The sequence below is a fragment of the Monodelphis domestica genome, chromosome 8, assembly GCF_027887165.1.
Source record: "Monodelphis domestica isolate mMonDom1 chromosome 8, mMonDom1.pri, whole genome shotgun sequence".
Taxonomy (NCBI): Eukaryota; Metazoa; Chordata; class Mammalia; order Didelphimorphia; family Didelphidae; genus Monodelphis; species Monodelphis domestica.
In genome coordinates, this window is record NC_077234.1 from 206,422,545 (window position 1) to 206,442,174 (window position 19,630).

At 36.3% G+C, this 19,630-nt stretch overlaps 1 pseudogene; it reads left to right on the plus strand.

The window, feature by feature from the left end:
- Positions 1-15,708, plus strand: part of LOC130455788 (protein Churchill-like) — a 27,275-nt pseudogene extending 11,567 nt beyond the window's left edge.
- Positions 15,709-19,630: the final 3,922 nt, after the last annotated feature.

The window sequence follows — 19,630 nt, forward strand, 5'->3', positions numbered from 1 at the left end:
GACCTTTGAGGGCAGAATTATGGGTGGACGAAAGTGGAGGAATCATAAAAAAGAACATCATCCAAAGTGAAATTGATTACCTTAGAAGTAGCGGGTCTCACCTCACCAAACATCTTCAAGCAAAGGCCATATGCCTATGTGTCAGGGATGTTGTAGAGGCCATTCTTACCATGAAATTCTGTGATATTTCTAAAAGTCTTCATTATAAAATATTCTACCTCTAGAGTTAGAAATTGTGTTTTTCTCTTTCTTTTTGGCATGCCTCTAAGCATGCCCCAGAAATGTAAACCAAAATGAATTTCCCTGACTTTTAGTCTTTTCTACAGTTAAGTATGACATATCAAAAATTAGATGGGGCTAAAACAAGTAAGATAATCTTTATTGGGTGTACATTTAAATAACTAAATCCTTTATTCCAAATATCTCTCCCTCTAAAACTGTAGTATAGCTGAAGGAAAAACAAGAAGGATTTTCCTAAGAAAGAAATCTTTTGTTTTTTATAACTTTGTATGTTAAATTTTATTTTTATCCTTTAAAATCTTATTTATTTACTCCTATCCATGCAGGAGGTAGGCCCAGAGAAAAATTTCTTTCTCTAACTCTGAACTCAAAATTCCATTAATTTCCCAGCTTGCATCCATTATTTCTCTTCTGAAGATTTTATTAAATAGAATATATAAGGGGGCAGCTAGGTTGCTCAGTGGATTGAGAGCCAGGTCCAGAGACAGGAGGTCCTGGGTTCAAATTTGACCTTGGACAATTCCTAGCTTTGTGACCTTGGGCAAGTCACTTGATTTCCATTTTCTAGCCCTTACCACTCTTCTGACTTAGAACCAACAATACACAGTATTGATTTTAAGATGGAAGGTAAGGGTTAAAAAATAAACAAACAAATAAATAAATGGGATATATAGCTATATATATTCTTAACAATATAATAAGACAAATTATGCCTACTTTAAATCTATTTGCACGTGCATTTTTTTCAATAAATATTTCCTACTCATTACCAATAGAAATATCACAGCAGTCCTACTCAATTAAGGTTGTGCATTGAAATAATTAAATGTTTTTTTTAAGAAGAAAGATGATGCAATGTTTTTTTTTCCCCCACAATTCCTCTTTAGCAGTGTGGTTCAGTACTTGAATTAAATTCAGAGCACAGTAATATATTCAATTGAATTAAATGTGGTGTATCATAGTATTAAGAATGAAAAAATAAAGTTGCAGTGTATTTTATAGTCCAGCAGAAGACATTTCTCAAGTTGATTCTCACATGGTAATTTTACCCTTACAAAAGCTTTGTGGAGTATCAAGTTGTTTTAGCTGATCCTCCCTGGCTATCCTCAGACCTGGAGCTCTAACAAACTTGATCTGACTTCTATTGAACAATAGTAGATTTATTAAAGTTGATAAGTAGGAGTTTGGGGAGGATGGTGGTCTAGGAAGTTCCCTAAGCTTTTAACCATATATCTGTCCCAGATCCCTCTGATCCCCAAGATTCACTTCAGTCTCCAGCAAAGCTGGAGCTACATTGGCTTCCTCTCTATCTCTGATCCAATATCTAACTCCCTAAGCTGTGCCCACCAACAAAAGTCTTTACTGAAGTACAAATCAAGTAGTTTGATAAGAGTCTAAGTGTCCAGACTCCTCCAGTGACCCAAAGTTCAGGTTGATGATAGCAGCACACTAAAGGTATCAAGATGGTATTTTGTAGTCTTCACAGGAGTTCAAAGGTGTCTGAGATGAAGAAAAGGCTGGCTGAAGCTCACAGGACAACAGGACTCAAAGTAGCAGGTTTGAGACCTGGAGTAGAGAGAGAGCTCCCTCCAACTGCTGTGACAGGCTCACTCCTCTCTGACTCTCCCCCCTCCACCTGGCTGTCCATTAACTACACCAGAACACTCCAACAGAATTCCAAATTCTCCTGCTTTCTGTCCCTTGCCTTCCAAGCCAAATCTATTTTTTCTCACTCAGCCACACACCACCTTTTCTGCATTCTGATATTCCTGTCTTTCACTATGTCTGAAAGTCTATGTCTCTTTCTGCATTTTAAGTTTATCATCTCCCTATTAGGAATAAAGAAGCTCATTTCATCTTCATTTCATCTTTTTTTTGGATTTGTAGTTTATGATTACATTGATCAGATTTTTGAAGGGTTAAAGTTTTCTCCTCCCACATAATATAGTTTTCATTGTATAAAACTTTCATATAGTTCTGCTTATACCACTATGTATCTGTTCCTATAGGTTATCTCAGTTTACTCTGAAACTTTTCATTTTATCATTTCTTGTAGCATATTATTTTCTTTTTTAAATTTTTTAAAATTTTATTTAATTGATTAATTTAGAGCATTTTATCAGGATTACAAAAATCATGTTCTTTCCCTCCTTTTCCCCCCTTCCCATATCCAATGCACAATTCCACTGGGTTTTACATGTGTCTTTGGTCAAGACCTATTTCCATATTATTGGTATTTGCACTAGGGTGATCATTTAGTGTTTATAACCCCAACCATATCCCCATTGACACATGTGATCAAGCAGTTGTTTTTCTTCTGTGTTTCTACTCCCACAGATTTTCCGCTGAATGTGGATAGTGTTCTTTTTTTTAAGTCCCTCTGGGTTGTTCGAATCACTGCATTGACACTAATGGAGAAGTCCATTACATTCGATTGTACCACAGTGTATCAGTCTCTGTGTACATTGTTCTCCTGGTTCTGCTCTTTTCACTCTGCATCACTTCCTTGAGGTCATTCCAGTCCCCATGGAATTCCTCCACTTTATTATTCCTTTGAGCACAATAGTATTCCATAACCAACATATATCACAATTTGTTCAGCCATTCCCCAATTGAAGGGCATCCTCTCATTTTCCATTTTTTTTTGCCACCACAAAAAGTGCAGCGATGAATATTCTTGTACAAGTCTTTTTCCTTATTATCTCTTTGGGGTACAAACCCAGCAGTGCTATGACTGGATCAAAGGGCAGACAGTCTTTTAGAGCCCTTTGGACATAGTTCCAAATTGCCCTCCAGAATGGTTGGATCAATTCATCAATGTCCCAACTTTGCCACATCCCCTCTAGCATTCATTACTTTCCTTTGCTGTCATGTTAGCCAGTCTGCTAGGTGTGAGGTGATACCTCAGAGTTGTTTTGATTTGTATTTCTCTGATTATAAGAGATTTAGAACATTTTTTTCATGTGTTTATTGATAGTTTTGATTTCTTTATCTGAAATTTGCCTACTGATATCCCTTGCCCATTTATCAATTGGGGAATGGCATTATTTTTTTGTACAATTGATTTAGCTCTTTATAAATTTGAGTAATTAGACCTTTGTCAGAATTTTTTGTTATGAATATTTTCCCCAATTTATTGCTTTCCTTATAATTTTAGTTACATTGTTTTGTTTGTACAAAATGCATATTATTTTCCCATTGCATTCTTATAGTGCAATTTGTTAAGTTATTCACAACCATAGGACACTCCTTCAGCTTCCAAGTTTTGGCAACCATGAAGGAGCTGCTATAAATATTTTCACAAATCTATGTCCTTTTCCTCTTTCTTTATGTCTTTTGGGATCTGGAACACTAGTTCTTACTTACCTCCTTTTCTCTTACAACTCCATGGACCTGGTTTTGAATTTTAGTCCCATCAAAACTAGTTGTGTAGCCTTGAGCAAATAATCTCTCTAGGTCTCACTTTTTTCATCAGTATAGCAGAGGTGATAATCATGGTTCCAGCCTACAGCTCTCTCAGGATTGTTGTTTCTGGTTTCCTTCCTTCTTTAGGACCATGATAAATGAACCATAATAAGCATAGTACTGGTGTGCAAACTCACACTCAGTGAAAAAGATTCTTCAGATGCCTCTGAACTCATAATTCATAATCTCGTCTTCTTTATACTTTCCCTCAGATCTCAATGGAGATGATCCAGGACAGTGACCCCACAGAGTCATCAGTCAGGAAATTAACTTATATGGCAAAGGAGCAAGCCAGTTCCCCCAACTGGTATCCAGCTTCTCCATATGACACAAATAAGTCTTCTGGCTGAAACAGTAAAATAGCCAGAGAGAAAGGAGGCAATGTCCTAGGCACACCGAACCACCATCCATACCTTGATCACCACTTTGATTCTTAAGACTTCTCAGTAGATAGTTTGGGATCCTAAACCCAAGAACCACGGAAAGAGCCTACCCCCAAAACCATCAGCTCTGCTTATGGTTCAGACACTTCAGCTAAAGCCAAAGAGAGCAATCACTGTGCTAAAGAATCCCAACTCATTATTACATCAGAAGTAGCAGGTGTTTGACAAATTCAATTATTTTTGATCATTGGTCTTACACTTTTATAAAAATAATAATTTTTAAAAGTAAATCACATAGCTCAGATGAAGTTTTCTGACATTTCTCCACCGCGTGCTGTATTATATGAAACTGTTGTTCAAACGCACCCATTATATTGACTTCTCATTTTTGGCTGATTTTTGCTGACTGTACTTGATGCTTAGGCACACCTGATACTTAAGAATACTTGACTCTTGGGAGCAACCTGAAAAAGTGTTTTTTGTTTTTTTTTTAAACCCTTACCTTCTGTCTTGGAGCCCAGAAGAGTGGTAAGGGCTAGGCAATGGGGGTCAAGTGACTTGCCCAGGGACACACAGCTGGGAAGTGTCTGAGGTATGAGGTTTGAACCTAGGACCTCCCATCTCTAGGCCTGACTCTCAATCCACTGAGCTACCCAGCTGCCCCCAAAAAGTGTTTTTTGAATATAAAGTTTTGGGGTATATAAGGAAGCCACTCCCAAGACTTGAGGTCTATTGGTTGTAAAAATTAAAATTAAATCTTAATAGTAAAATATTATATTTTAGGAGGTTTATTAAATGATCATTATAAATAAAGGAATAAAGAGTATACAAAATAAAGATCACATGCCCATGTCTGATTAGCCATTTCAAAATCCCCACTCACCACCATCACCACTGGCTGCATGCCCAAGGAAGAGCCTCAACTCCCTTTGACTTTATCTTCTGTCTAAGGAAGTATGTAAAAACAAGGTGTCGGTGGGCTCTCAGGAAATGTATTTCTTTTTTTAAGGGTAACAGATTTCCCCCCAATTATACATGGTCTTTTCTGGAGTCCTGCTTTATTGTGAGACTGGCCTCTCCCAGTAAATCTATTTCATTTTGGCTTGGAGAAATTATTTCACTTTTTTTGTGTCTTGGCCAATAAATTTTTGTCACACAACTTTCTCATCACCACACACCAACCTTTGACTAACTGCCACTAATGGATATGTGAGTCCCAAGTCTCTGGAAGTAGCCTTCAGACAAATGGTCTTCCTTCTAATCGTCCCTGAATTATCATCATCATCCCAGGAAGAAACCCTCAAGAAGATGCAGCCTAACAACTACAACTGAAACATAATCTACTCATTTAGCAACCACAGCTCCTCAAGATGTGAAAAAGGAAGCTTCCCAACTTGAGTTTTTGGCACTGGCCAGTATTCAACACCAGGAAAGGATGTGATTTTGCCAATAGAAATGCATTTGCTTTGCTTCAGTACCTTAACAATCTTGGGACCTTTGTCTGATTTGCAGCTGAACTCTTTAAGAGCAAATGCTGTTTTGCTTTTCTATTTATATTTGCATATGGTAAATTCCTAATCACATTTTTCATTAATTCATCAATTTTACTCTTACTCCTCTGAGTTCTATGTAGGGTCCCTCTCTCCTGTCTAATCCTTGTGCTATAATTAAAACACGTGATTTTGGGAGCAGCTGGGTGGTTAAGTGGATTGAGAGCCAGGCCTAGAGACAGGAGGGTTAAATTTTGACCTCAGACACTTCCTAGCTGTGTGACTCTGGGCAAGTCATTTGACCCCCATTGCATAGCCCTTACTATTCTTCTGCCTTAGAACCAATACACAATAATGATTCTAAGAATCTAATTCTAAGAAGATAAGGATTTAAAACAACAACAACAACAAAACCACATGATTTTGTGACCCCTATGCTTACTATTGTGGTGAGTCCTTGGAGATTCAACCGGGTTGGAGGTCCCCCAGATGTTTAACTCACACACTGAACTGTCAATCACTTTGATCCGGATGCAGAAAGTGAATGCCTCTGGTGTCAATCAGTGGCAGAAAAGACAATAATTTGACTTTCAGTGTGCCAACCCACTGGCCTGGACTGTGGAAGAGTGAGTCTAAGAGGGTAGAAATAAGAAGCCTCCACTCTCAACCCTAGGATATACCTTGGAAAACCTGATGCATAGAATGATTTCCATATTCAAATAATTACCTCTTTTTCTTTATTGGTAACTAATCTCCACATAATAATTTTTGTACTGTTTGTTTTATTTTGATAAACGCTTCATGATTTTTTAAAGAAAACACGTTCTATATTGAATACATAGTGCAATATAATGATATTTTAAAAGTTTGATGATTCAGCAGAGAGCCTTGTCAGAGAACTTCTGAAACAAACCTTGGGTTATTTTTTTCTAATTCCCTTTACTTTAAAAAACTTTAGAAGATATAAGAAGCAATAAATACCATGAGGGCAATTCCATTGCTTTCAGCATAGTTATATATTTAATAGGTAAACATGTCTGTGACTTTTTGTGTATCTTGGAATGAATAAAATTTATACCATAAGCCAAGTCATAAAAATCCTATTGATCCCTGAAAATTTTGTTAACCATTTACAAATGACTAGAAAGTAGAAACCACCTAGAAGAAGGGATACAAAAGAGGAGCAGAGAAAGAAGAGGAGAAAGAAGAAAAGGAAGAGTGAAGAAAGAATAACAAGAGGTAGAGAGACTATAATAAAAGGAAGAAGAAAAATATTGATAATAATGATCTCTTTATTCTAGCTGCATAAATTACTTTTTCTGGGTGAGGAATCAAAGAATAAATAAATGTCAATTTTTTACAAAAAAATTGAAAAGTATAGTGTTATACAAATAAATAGAATATTTTCTATTTTAAAACAAAATTACTTTTTTGTGTTAAATATTTTGTTTATTATTGAATGAAAATCCATACAAGCCAGACAGTTGACATCATTTAAAAAATATCCTCAAATAATTGACCAAACCAATCAGGTATTTTGCAATTATACAGATTGATACCATGGAAGAAAACAAAGGCAAACTAGCTTTATGATTAGTAGAATTAATAAATTTATTTGGTGTAAATTTAATTATGAGAATGATTCTTTTGAAAGGACCATTATTATCTTTCTCAACAATAGATTATGTATACTGTTCTGTTGCTATGGAAGTATTTATTTTAATTGTTTAACAGTAGCAACTTATATAAACCTTACATAACTGGCAGTTTGTAATTTCTGAAGCCATGTGGACAGAGAGTTGGAGTCCATTCCTAATCCTAAATAATATGGTATTTTTTTATTGAATTCTTTTTAGCCAGTGTACATAATATCCCTTTGTGCTACTGTCATAAAGTATATAGATGTTCTTATAGCTTCTAGTTAAGCATAATATATGCCTTTATGGTTTTTGAAATGTTTGTAATCTCTTGGGAATATTGTGAAATGCAAGGCATGATGAGAGCTGCATTTATTTATTCTTTGGATATTGTTAGCCAGATGTATATAATTTTTATAAATAACAAAGTAAAGCTTAATTTTGAACTGGAAAGAATTTCTATAAATAATTTATCTCTAGTACTCAAATTTCTTGTTAGAACTTAATGAGGAAGGCATTTGAGTCACATGAAATATTCACATGACCCCTTCCCTGTTTCTGGATATTCGTTGACATAGACTTAATGATAGAGGAGATTAAAGTTTAAACTTCCCACATCCGTGCTTTCTAGAGTATAATCTTTAAGAGGTTCATCCCCCCATATGTTTTTATTTATTTCATCAAGCATTTTCTAACTACATATAAACTGGTTTTCATGTAAACATTTTAAACATTTCATTAAAATTTTTTTGAGTTCCAAGTTCTTTCTCTCCCATTCCTCCCTCTCCTTGAGATGGTAAGCAATTTGATATTGATTATACATGAGAAATCATGCAAAACATATTTCCATATTAACCATGTTGCAAAAGAAAACATAAATTAAAAAAAATTCCTCAATCTACACTCAAAGTCCTCTTCCTGGAAGTGGATAGGATTTTTCATTATAGATTCTTTAAAATTTTCTTGGGTCATTATCTTGTTCAGAGTATCTTAGTCTTTCACAATTGATCATCCTTTCAATATTACTATTACTATGTACAATGTTCTCCTGGTTTTGCTCACTTCACTTTGCATTAGTCCACATAAGCCTTCCCAGGTTTTTCTGAAACCATCCTGCTCATCATTTTTAATAGCATAATAGTATTTCTTCACAATCATATACCACAACTTGTTCAGCCATTCCCCAGTTAATGGGCATCCCCTTAATATCCAATTCTTTACTATCCCCAAAAGATCTGCTATAAAGAGTTTTATACAAATAAGTCCTCTTCCCTTTCTTTGAACTCTTTTGGATGCATAGTAGTGGTATTAGCAGAGGCTCTTCAGCTGGAGTCCACACTTCCTTAAATGAGCAATGGATACATTTTAGGGAATCTACAAATATTGATTAGAAAAAAAAAGAATGAAATGAGCACAACCAAGAAAGCATTGTAAACAGCTACAAAAATATTATTTAAAGAATCACTTGTGTATGTCTACCTCCAGAAAAAGAACTGATAACTAGAAATAAGTAAGACATAGTTTTATATATACATATATCTTTTTTGTCAAGTGAAGTTTTCTCTAATGGAGGGAATGGAAGGAGGGAGTTGACTCATTTTTTTAATGTAACAAACAAATGTAAACACAGAAAATAAAATGCATGCTTATTTCAATATAATTTGTTTCCTTTGTAATTCTAAATGTTTTGTTTCATGCATTTAAAATCATTATTGTGAGAAAGGAGCCTTAGATTTCACCAGAATGCTAAATGGGCCTATTACATACACACAAAAGATTAAGAATCCCTCATTTAAATAATCTATTATAATATGTAACAGTGAGTAGTACCTGGCTTTCTCCCACTTTAGTAGACTACATCTTAGGTAATTTGGACATGTGTAGCAAAGCCCAGTTACAAATTGAATATTAATCTTAAGAATAAATCTCTGGGAATTCAGTTCTGAAGTTAAACTAATCTTATAGATAAACTTTATTGTAGAGACTTGTCTAATGCTAACAGCATCTTAACTGTTCCATGTTGACCTTATCACGTAGCATGTATTCAATTTTCAACACTATGGAAATGACACAGAAACCTATTATTTCCAGTCTTCACTTCCCCCTTGATTTCAAGTCCTAGATTTCTAATTGACTGGTGAATATTTCCACCTAGAGATATTCTCACTCCTTCAAACTCAGTATATTTAAAAAATAAAATTTTCATCTCTCTCCCAAAGTTTGCTTCTCCTCTACATTAATTGCACTTTTATTCCCCCAAATGTTCCATTCTTAAAGTCTTGGAGTTGATTTAAAAAAAAAAAGATTATTGCTGCATTTATGAAGTAATAGTCACTCCTTCCACATTTAATTTTTATTCAATGTATATATACATATATATATATATATATATATATATACATATATATTTAAATCAAGGAAAAACACCATATTCAATGACACTGCTGGCAATGTATATAGTAGTCTCTCTTTTCTTTATGAAGAAGTGATGTTTGTTTTACCAACTGATCCCTTAGAGTTAACTTTGGCTTCCTTCTCTCTCTCAAGTACCATAGCTTTGCCCATGTAGTTCTCTTTTCTTTATCAAAGTTTATTTATTCAATTAATTGATTTAGAATATTTTTCCATGGTTACATGATTCATGTTCTTTCTCTCCCATCCACCCCCCCCCCCCCATAGCTGATGAGCAATTCCACTGGGTTTTAAATGTGTCATTGATCAAGACCTATTTCCGTATTATTAATATTTGCACTAGGGTGATTATTTAGAGTCTACATCCTCAGTCATATTTCCATTGAACCATGTGATCGAGCAGTTGTTTTTCTTCTTGTTTTTCTTCTGTGTTTCTACTCCCACAGTTCTTTCTCATAAGTCCCTCAGAATTGTCCTGGATCATTGCATTACTGCTAGTAGAGAAGTCCATTATGTTTGATTGTACCACAGTGTATCAGTCTCTGTGTACAATGTTCTGTTGGTTCTGCTCCTTTTGCTCTGTCAGTTCTTTTTTATTCACCTCTGCTTTTAGTTTTTCCTCTGATTTTCTCTCTTTCTCTCTGTCTCTGTCTCTGTCTCTGTCTCTGTCTCTGTCTCTCTCTCTCTCTCTCTCTCTCACACACACACACACACACACACAGAGGGCACACTCCAAAGTTTAATATGTATTATCAACATTTTCTTAAGTCTGGATGATCAACAAAAAAATCAAGTCCTGATTTGTATCCCTCACCTTTTTCTGAAATTTTATTAATTCTTGAAAGCTAGTTGGAACTGGCCCCAGCAAACCTTGATTATACCTCTTTAAAAAAAACCCCAACAAAACCCTACCTTCTGTCTTAGAACCAGTACTGTGTTGGTTCTAAGGCAGAAGAGCAGTAAGGGTTCTAGGCAGTTGGGGTTAAGTGACTTGCCCAGGGTCACATAGCTAGCAAGTGTCTGAGGCTGGTTTTGAACCCAGGACCTCTCATCTCTAGACTGAGTATAGCTTTTAAATCCTATATTTTTGGTCTATGAATTGTTCCTTCTCCATCTCTCTAATACCTCACCATATGTTTAACATTTAGTAAGTTCTAGATTTGTAAATTGGTTTGGGTTCTTATTCTGATTTCCAATAGAATATAAACTTCTTGTTGTAGGGGATTACTGTTTTTATTCTTCTTTTTCCAGTATGTGCCTGGTATATAGTAGGTACTTAATAAATGTTTGTTGAACGAATGAATTAAAATAATTTGTTAAACAACCCTAACTTGTTCATAGTTTTGTTTTGTTTTGTTTTTTCCCTTCTGACTACATTATTTAGTACTTGGTTATTGCACAAGATATACATCTATATGCAAATGGAAATAAACATTCTGAAGGAAAAGTGGAATGAATTATTAGTAATAGTTCTTGAAAGAAGAAAAAATCTAAATGAATAGAAGCACTTAATATTCGACTTTGTGTGCTTTTTCACATGACCAGATGATAGGTAAAAGATGGACTTATATTGACAACCTGAAAAACTATTCCAGTTACCAGTTTTGTCAGTTCCTACAGGAAATTCCATCTCAGTGACAGGTCTGTCAAAATGATACTCCACATGTGCCTTGATTCTGAATGATAGTTGTTCACACTGACGATAATGTGCCAAGAAGGATTACCTGACAAATGGGAGAAGTGTGAAGGCAGAGGGAAAGAAGAATTCAGGTGGCCAGCTATTTGCATTGCGCAACAGTTCAGGAAGGTTTCAGAAAACTCTTGTAGGGAGAAGGGCAATAAAGATATATAAAGGCTTAGAGGAGACTAGCAGTTAATTGACTCAGAACTATCAATTATCCCATGGACATCCCAACTCAGTGTTCAGAAATGAACCCTTATTAGTGAAGGTAAATCTAGCTGTCCTAATTCAGGAGCGAAAGACTAGGTGTCAGTTCTGCTCTTCTGTCAATTCTGGGCAGCGGATAAACTGACAGACCTGGAATCAGGAAGATTTCAAATCTGTACTCAAACACTCACTTGCTGTATGACCCTGGACAAGCCACTTAACCCTATTTGCCTCAGTTTCCTCATCTATAAAATGACTTGGAGAAGGAAATGGTAACCCACTCCAGTATCTTTGCCAAGAAAACCCCAAATGGGTTCATGAAAAGTTGGATATAACTGGATAACAATTCTTCCTTCAAATATATCTAGGAAAGCAAAGACTACAATACTTTCAGACCTTTCCAATGCTTAATAACTCTTAATGATCTTCTTTATAGCAGTGTTGTTGGCATTCAGTTGTTTCAGCCATGTCCAACTCTTTGTAACCCCATTTGGGCTTTTTTTCTTGTAGTTTATTTTGGCAAAGATGCTGGAATGGTTTGTCATTTCCTTTGCCAGATGATTTTACATATGAGGAAATTGAGGTAAACAGGATTAAGTGACTTGGCCAGGGCCACCAAACTACTAAGTGTCTGAGGCCAAATTTGAACTCAGGAAGAGTTCTAGCACTCCATCTATTGGACTAATGAAGCACCATCTAGCTACTCTATAACTTTCTAAATTGTTAGTTTATGCATTCTTCTCTTGTCCTTAATTATGATAAAGACCTATATCAAATTGTGTGTGTGTGTGTTTGAGCCACGTGAAAAGTATTTCTTCTTCTGTAAAGCTGACATTTCTTTTGAAATATCTTTTCCCTGAAGCCTGCTCTTATGACTTAAGGACATCTTAGCCTGGAAGTCCATTTCACGAGTGGACACAGTCATGAGGGCACTTTACCCCTAGACCAATTGACTTTCTCAACCTCCCCACCTCCCAGCTAGCAGCCTTGCTTTCCTGGGGTGTGCTATCAGAATTGGTGAATCTAGTATGGGACACATGAAGTGTCCCAGTCATGCACACTCCACTCCAGGATGAATTCTTCCTCTTTTCTTGGAGCTTCCCCACCTCCTTAACAGTTTATCTTCATGCTTTCCCATTCAAAGTAAGCTCCTGGAGGGCAATGACTTATTTATATTTTTGTCTGTTTTATTTTGTCTTAGTTTTTACCGTATATTCCCATGACCTATCTTGGGGCCTTATACATAGTAGGCAGTTAATTAATTTTTATTGGATTAAAAGGAAATACTCAGTGACTCAAATTGCAGAGTATTCCTGGAAAATAGTTCTCTAGCCAATTCCTATCACATTTTTATAATAGATTCCCTTATAAACTTCCTTTTCTCCACAAACCATATTTTCCTACCATGTACAAAAGTGCTCTGCTTATTAGCATGCTACATGTGTTATAAACAGCTGCAACAGCAACACTATCCCACTTTCTCAAATGAGACCAGTGCCAAGTAGAGCAGAATAATTACATTGCTTGTTTTATAAAGAATACTTATATTAACATAGCCCCGTAGAACACTCATCAGATTTTCCGTTCAATTTGTCATTTTCTCAACCCTCCAGATCCTTCTCTTGGACTACTGTTCTGTAACATCTACCCAGTTTGTCCTCATTCTCAATGATAATGTGTTTGTATTTTTCTTTCCATGGACCTCTCTTAAGTGAGATCCCATAAATGGGCACACTGCATTGTGGGATGAATCCCTTGATGGGCTTGGGGATCATGCATCGACTGGGGGTAGTGTGTAGCCGTACAAAGGTGATATTCCTAATGCTAGATGATAACTGTGAGGCAGGCAATTGGCAATTGGCACTAATGTTAATGAGAACATAGTAAGGTAAAATCCCATTGGATTGGATGTAAAACAAGCTCATAAATGGCCAAATCACTGAGGGTGGTCTACTTTACACAATACTGGCTTGAGAAAAATAAGGACTTCGATTCTCTTTTTGATCATCACCAAAATGTGGTTCGGTATGAAGAAATGAACAACTTCTCACTTGGTATGGTTATAATGCACCCATCATTATTAATGAAATGGGTCCAGCTCCATAGGCAATACCTAAAAACAATCAGACATCCCCAGACACAGTCTTTCCAAAAAAGAGGGGAACTAGATGCATTATAAAAGGTTGTTTAGCCTTACAACCAGAGTAAACCCAAGGTTTCTTTAAACAAAGAACTTCCTTACTGAATCATAGGATCTTAAGTAGGATACAGAATTAGATTTGGAGGTGGAAAAAGGACCTCAGCAGTACATACATGAAGAAGGTGAGAGAACCCACAGGAGAAATAGCTCTTTTCCTCACTAGATATCTCTAATTTTTAGGACCATTTTTTCCCAAGATTAAGGTGGAGAAAATGGTTAGAAGTATTATTTTATGGATTATTAGCTATTTCAGAGAGGAGCTTAGATCTGATGAGCCTAAAAGGGTCAAAGTTTTCCTCTGCAGTAAATTTAAGGCTACTTTAGATTTGGTCTCTTGTTCTTTGGGAAATGTTAAAGCTGAAGGTATTGTGATGGAAATAAAGACAATGGGAGATGTATTCAGGAGGTTCAGAGCTAGAGCTTCTCAGCCCAATGGGCTTCTATTCATTCTAAAATAATAGACCTTTTCATTTAGTTCAAATGTGAACTGGAGGCAAAGTCTACTTGACCAAGGAAAATTACTTTATAGGTTGGTTAGTACTTGTAGAACTAGAAATTGCCTTTTTTTTTCTGCAGGTGTAGATGGTGGAAAAAGATCTCCTAATTCACCAGTTGCTTTATCTAATTATAGTGCCAAGCACCATTTATGGAACACTCTTTACCCAGAACAAAACTGGAATCTTTCTGAATGATCTTTTCTTTAAAATTATTCTCTCACTTATTTGCATGAAAGGAAGATTTCTTTCTTATACAGACATTGTCAAATTCTCAGCCTCAAGGGAAAAGGTATGATATATATAAAATCTTAGCTACAAATAGAAATGAATAATGTCTATAATGTCACAAAAGACATGAGGATTGTCTTCCATTCTCTTTAATTTCCAGGATAAAAATTTGATTTTTTTTTCTTTTCCTGGTCACCTCAGTAATCCTAAAGAATTCTTGATCTTGCTAAAAGGAACTAAACAAAATATCCTTTCATTTTAGTAGTGCTTATTATATTGAAAGATGAAAACTATTAGGATTTGTTCTACTCGACCTTTCATGATATTTAGGCATCTGGCTTTTCAAATCTAGTAATCAGCATGCTAATTAAAACTACATCTTTGTGAATGTCAAAACTGTCATCTGCTTCCTCAGTGTTATAAGTCTGTAAGTTTAGTGAAAAAGAGAAATTTCACATCAATGAGATCACTTTTATGGAATTATCTCTGTGTGTATATAACCAGAAAATAGATTTGCAGCCAAACATATGCATGTGGAGTTTGAATGAATTTGAATTTGCAGGCACCAAGGGAGATCCAAAAGATGCCATGCCCCTTGCAAGTCAAACTATGGCCAACACCTTAATCATAACCCCCCCTTAAACTCTGATGTAGATAGCCCAGGACCCTGAGCCAAAGAGCCCTGACAATAGCAGTGCCCCCCCCCGAGGCTGAGCCTTGCTTACAAAGAGTCACTGCAGCCATCATCCAAGGGAGCAATGCTTGTGGGCTTCCAACCTGGCCACCTTCCAAAGCTCCTACCTCTTCTTAGCCCTGAAGAATCAGAAAAGAAAATTTCTGTCACCAAAATACTTACTACTATCAAATGGTCTGAAAAAATGAAAGGAACATTGACTATAATAATTGGTTGGATTTGCTCAAGCATCCATTTTTCAAGGAATTTCTGACACATGACAATAATCCTTTGCAATTGGATCTACCAAATGAATACTACCCTGACTATACCAACTAGGCCTAGACTGAGAACAATTCTAGAAACTTTTCCTGATAAGATTACCTTTTTCTCACCTGGAAGGACTCCAGAAATTTCCAGATTAGATAACTGTTTATCTAATATAATAATGATAACCCATTTCCTCAAGACACCAAAAGTTGCCAAGGAGTTACTGTCAAGAATTTGCTGTTATATCTTGTCCCTCAAGCCCTAATCTGTTTTTTCTTTTTTCTCTTTTCATCTTTCAAACAATAAAAGCTGACTAATTTCTGTATCTGATGGGCTCATTTCCTTAGAAAGGGGGTTCTCACATGCATGCATGCTTGTTTTACTGAGAATACATTAAAATAATCTTTGCTTCTTTCTCAGTTTCTAGTGTCTTTCTCTCCAGTGGGGTCAGACACTTGGGAAGAGAGTAGGTCAACAGTTCCAACATGTAATATTTATTGAGGAAGTTGGAGGGATTGGAAAAACAGGGGATTGTGGGAGGTTTGATGCAGGGAATGGAGGAGTTGAGGGGAGAAAGGGAATATTGCTTGGTGATGCAAAGGAGAGATGCCCCCTGCTGAGAGGAAGCAGCAGGGGTCTGATAAGGACTGTTTGTCATTAAATGACTGAACTGATGTTTAGTTCCCTCTCTGCCCCAGAAAAAATAGTCCACTTATCTGACTGCAAATTCAAATAATATAAAGTTTAATAACCAATTGGGATTGGAGAGATATCAGGAAAGAGGGACAAGGCCGGTCCCTAAATAAGGTTGGAGTCTGTCTCAGCTTTTAGAGCTGAGGCCAGGCCCCACAGGCTGGTGGAGGGTTTCTCCCACTCCCATCCTCTGTGCTAGTTTTGTCAATTTCATAATCTTAGCAGTAGACAGAAAGCAAACAAGCACAGTTCTAACCTTCAGTAGTGATTGAGCCTGAAGCTTCAGGCTGAACCAAGAAGAGGCACACCACTCCAGACTGGGCTGAACAAGTTCCTCCCTCCTCCCACACCAGGAAGTAAGAGCAGCACGGCAGGAAAGAAATACTAGTCACAAGACCCAACTGCCACTCCCAGTTGCCCCTTACCCCATCAACTGTCAGTCTTGTTTCCTTTCCACAAACATCAAAAATGGATATTATGAGGATCAGTTAGGTGGCTCAGTGGATTGAGAGTCAGGCCCAGAGAGTGGAGGTATTGGGTTCAAATGTGACCTCAGATACTTCTAAGCTGTGTGATCCTGAGCAAGTCACTTAACCCCTATTGCCCAGCCTTTACCACTCTTCTCCCTTGGAGCCAATACACAGTATTGATTCCAAGACGGAAGGTAAGGGTTTAAAAAAAAAAAGAAATGGATATTATATAGTGGAAGAGAGATTAAATAAGATGCATTACCATATACTTTGCCACTATGCCCTAAAACCATGTGACTATTTTATTTTATTTTATTTGCAAAGGACAATTCCTGCATCTTTTTTCTTCACTTTTAGAACATAAGTTCCTTAAAGACAAGGATTGCTTTATTCCTTTACTTGTATAGTAAATTGAATAATGACTTCTGTCAACTGGGTTTTTGAGAACCCCAATTTTACCACTTTCCCCTTAGAATTCACCCTTAGGGAAGTCCCAGACTGACCCATTTCAGACTGAACAATAGACCTTAAAGTACTTAATGATCCTAGTTTTGGTGGAACTAGTAGATACAGTCAAATATCAAATACCCTTTTTGTCCTAGAAGTTCCCCCCATTGTATCAGAAATCTGTTCCCAAGAAGACTGTCTGCTTTGCAGGAACCATTCTTCTTTATTCATTGTAGCAGACTACTCCCTGATACCCCAGCCTCTGGCTATAGCCTCTTTCCCAAGTCTTCTTACAACCTGCCCATACATGTTTGCTATACCTCCTATATAAGATCCCTGTGTTTTATTGTTCTTCCAAGAATCATCTTGTGATGAGATACTGTTCCCTGAGCCCCAGAGCCCTTGACTCTGAGTGGTTTTTAGGGTCTTAACTCTGTGTGGTGGTCGAATATTAACCACTATATCTTTCCTGATGAAAGATTGGGTTTTGCTGACGACTTTAGTAGTTCTGTGCTTTTTCCAAGTTGACACTTCTTTCCTTGCTTCAGTAAAGATTGCACTGTGCTTTGTAGTGAATGCTTAATAGATGCTTTTTAATGTATTCATTTCTTTATTCATTCACAGATTTGGAGGGGGAAGAGATCATTTGTTCCAGAGTCCATACCTGGATATAAAGATATAAAAATTGAGGTACTAAATGTAAATGTAATAAGTTGAAAAGTCAGAATTTGAACATTGGTCCTTTGACTTCAAACCCAGCTCTCTAGGTTTGCCAATAACATTCCTATTTTCTTTGGCTATCTTTACTATTTGTATAACAACAATAAATCTTTTCTGAAAAACTCATAAATTGTTTACGTGTTTAATTTAAAGGACATTGTCCTTGGCAAAATAACCTTAGAGATAAAGAACTTGTTTGTTTTTGTTCAGTTGCATTGGACTCCTAACCCAATTAAGGGTTTTCTTGGCAAAGATACTGTACTGGTTTGCCATTTTCTTCTCCAGATTATTTTAGAAATGAAGAAACTGAGGCAAATAGAGGTAAGTGTCTTTCCAAGGATCACATAGCTAATATTTGAATTCAGGAAAATGAGTCTTTCCAATTCCAGGTTTAACACTCTTCACTGTGCCACCTACCTGCCCCAAGAACTAGTATGAACATTAATTATTAGTAGAACATTAATAAAAATATGTAGGTCAGAAAACAGAGTTGGTTATATAGGAAACTAACATTTTTTCAAATGGATAAGAGAATCATATTTGTCCTATATGTTATAATAATAATGAGGGACATTAGGGCATAGTTGATAGAGAGCTAGTCTCAGAGTGGGGAAGACCCAAGTTCAGGTCCAGCAAACCTGGGAAAAATATCTAAGTATCTAAATTGGGAAGGATTCAGGGTTTTGGCTTCATAAAAGAGAATGTTGTTATCATGAGTTGCCTGTAGGAAGAAAATCATAAGTCAGGTCCCATCCTCATTAAAAAAAAATAAATTTTCCATTAAAGGTCTTTTTCAATATTTCACTGGAGGGACCATGATTTAATTCTCAAAGACTTTGCTAGAAGAGGGAGGGCATTAGTGGGACCTCCCAAGTCACAGAATCTTTGAATTGCCTTGTTCCAGATTTACTGACTGTCCATTGCCCAAGGGCCATACTAGCTCTATTCAGAGAAGCCAGTTGGGAGAAGGTTGGTCACTGTGGAAGAAATCTTTTGTTCATGCAAACTCTAAAAGATTAAGGTACAGTGAGAATAAAGGCAGCATCCCAGTGGGTAGTGTTAGACTTGAAGGTAGAAAGAGTAGAGTTTGAATCTTTCCTAAAACTGTGTTATCCCAGGAAAATCACACATCCTTTCTAGTGTTGTTTCATGCTAGTCAATAAGCATTTTAAAAAAAATTTACTATTTTACAGGCATTGTGCATGCCAGGTACAAAAAGTAAGGCAAAAATATAGTTTCTGCTTATAAGGATCTCTCATTCAATGAAGGAGATGACATACAACCATCTATGTAAATATAATGTAAACATAAATCACTTATATATTAAATGATATATATATGTTTATATTATAGATTACCTCCCATTTATAAGATCTATCTTCTATCACATATACGTGTGTGTATATATGTGTGTGTGTGTGTGTGTGTGTGTGTGTGTGTGTGTGTATGAAGTAATCCACAGCAGGAATGGAACACATCCCGACACCAGGAAAGACCTCTTATATGAGACTTGAATCTGGAACAATGCCCATTGCAGGCATCTGAGACAGCCAGGGTTGGAAGAGGAAATATTTGAAAGGAATAATAAGAAGGAATACGTAGGCCCATTTTGCAAGACCTTAAGTAGTGAAGAGGAGTGAAATGTAGGATAAAATTTGGAGTTGGATTCAATGACCTTTTTGGCTTTAAATCTGATCCCATGAATTACTGAAATAAACAGTTCACCAGAGTGAATGTAATCTAACTCAAGTCAGTACTCTACTGAGTTATGCCTGGGAAAGGGAACACGAATAAATTTTAACTCCTTTTGTTTTTGAGGCAGACATTAAAATCTGGAATGTAGAAAGATATATTTGCTACCAAAAAAAGGGAAAGAAAAGGTAAAGTACCCATTAGGAAACATCCACATTTTGTCTT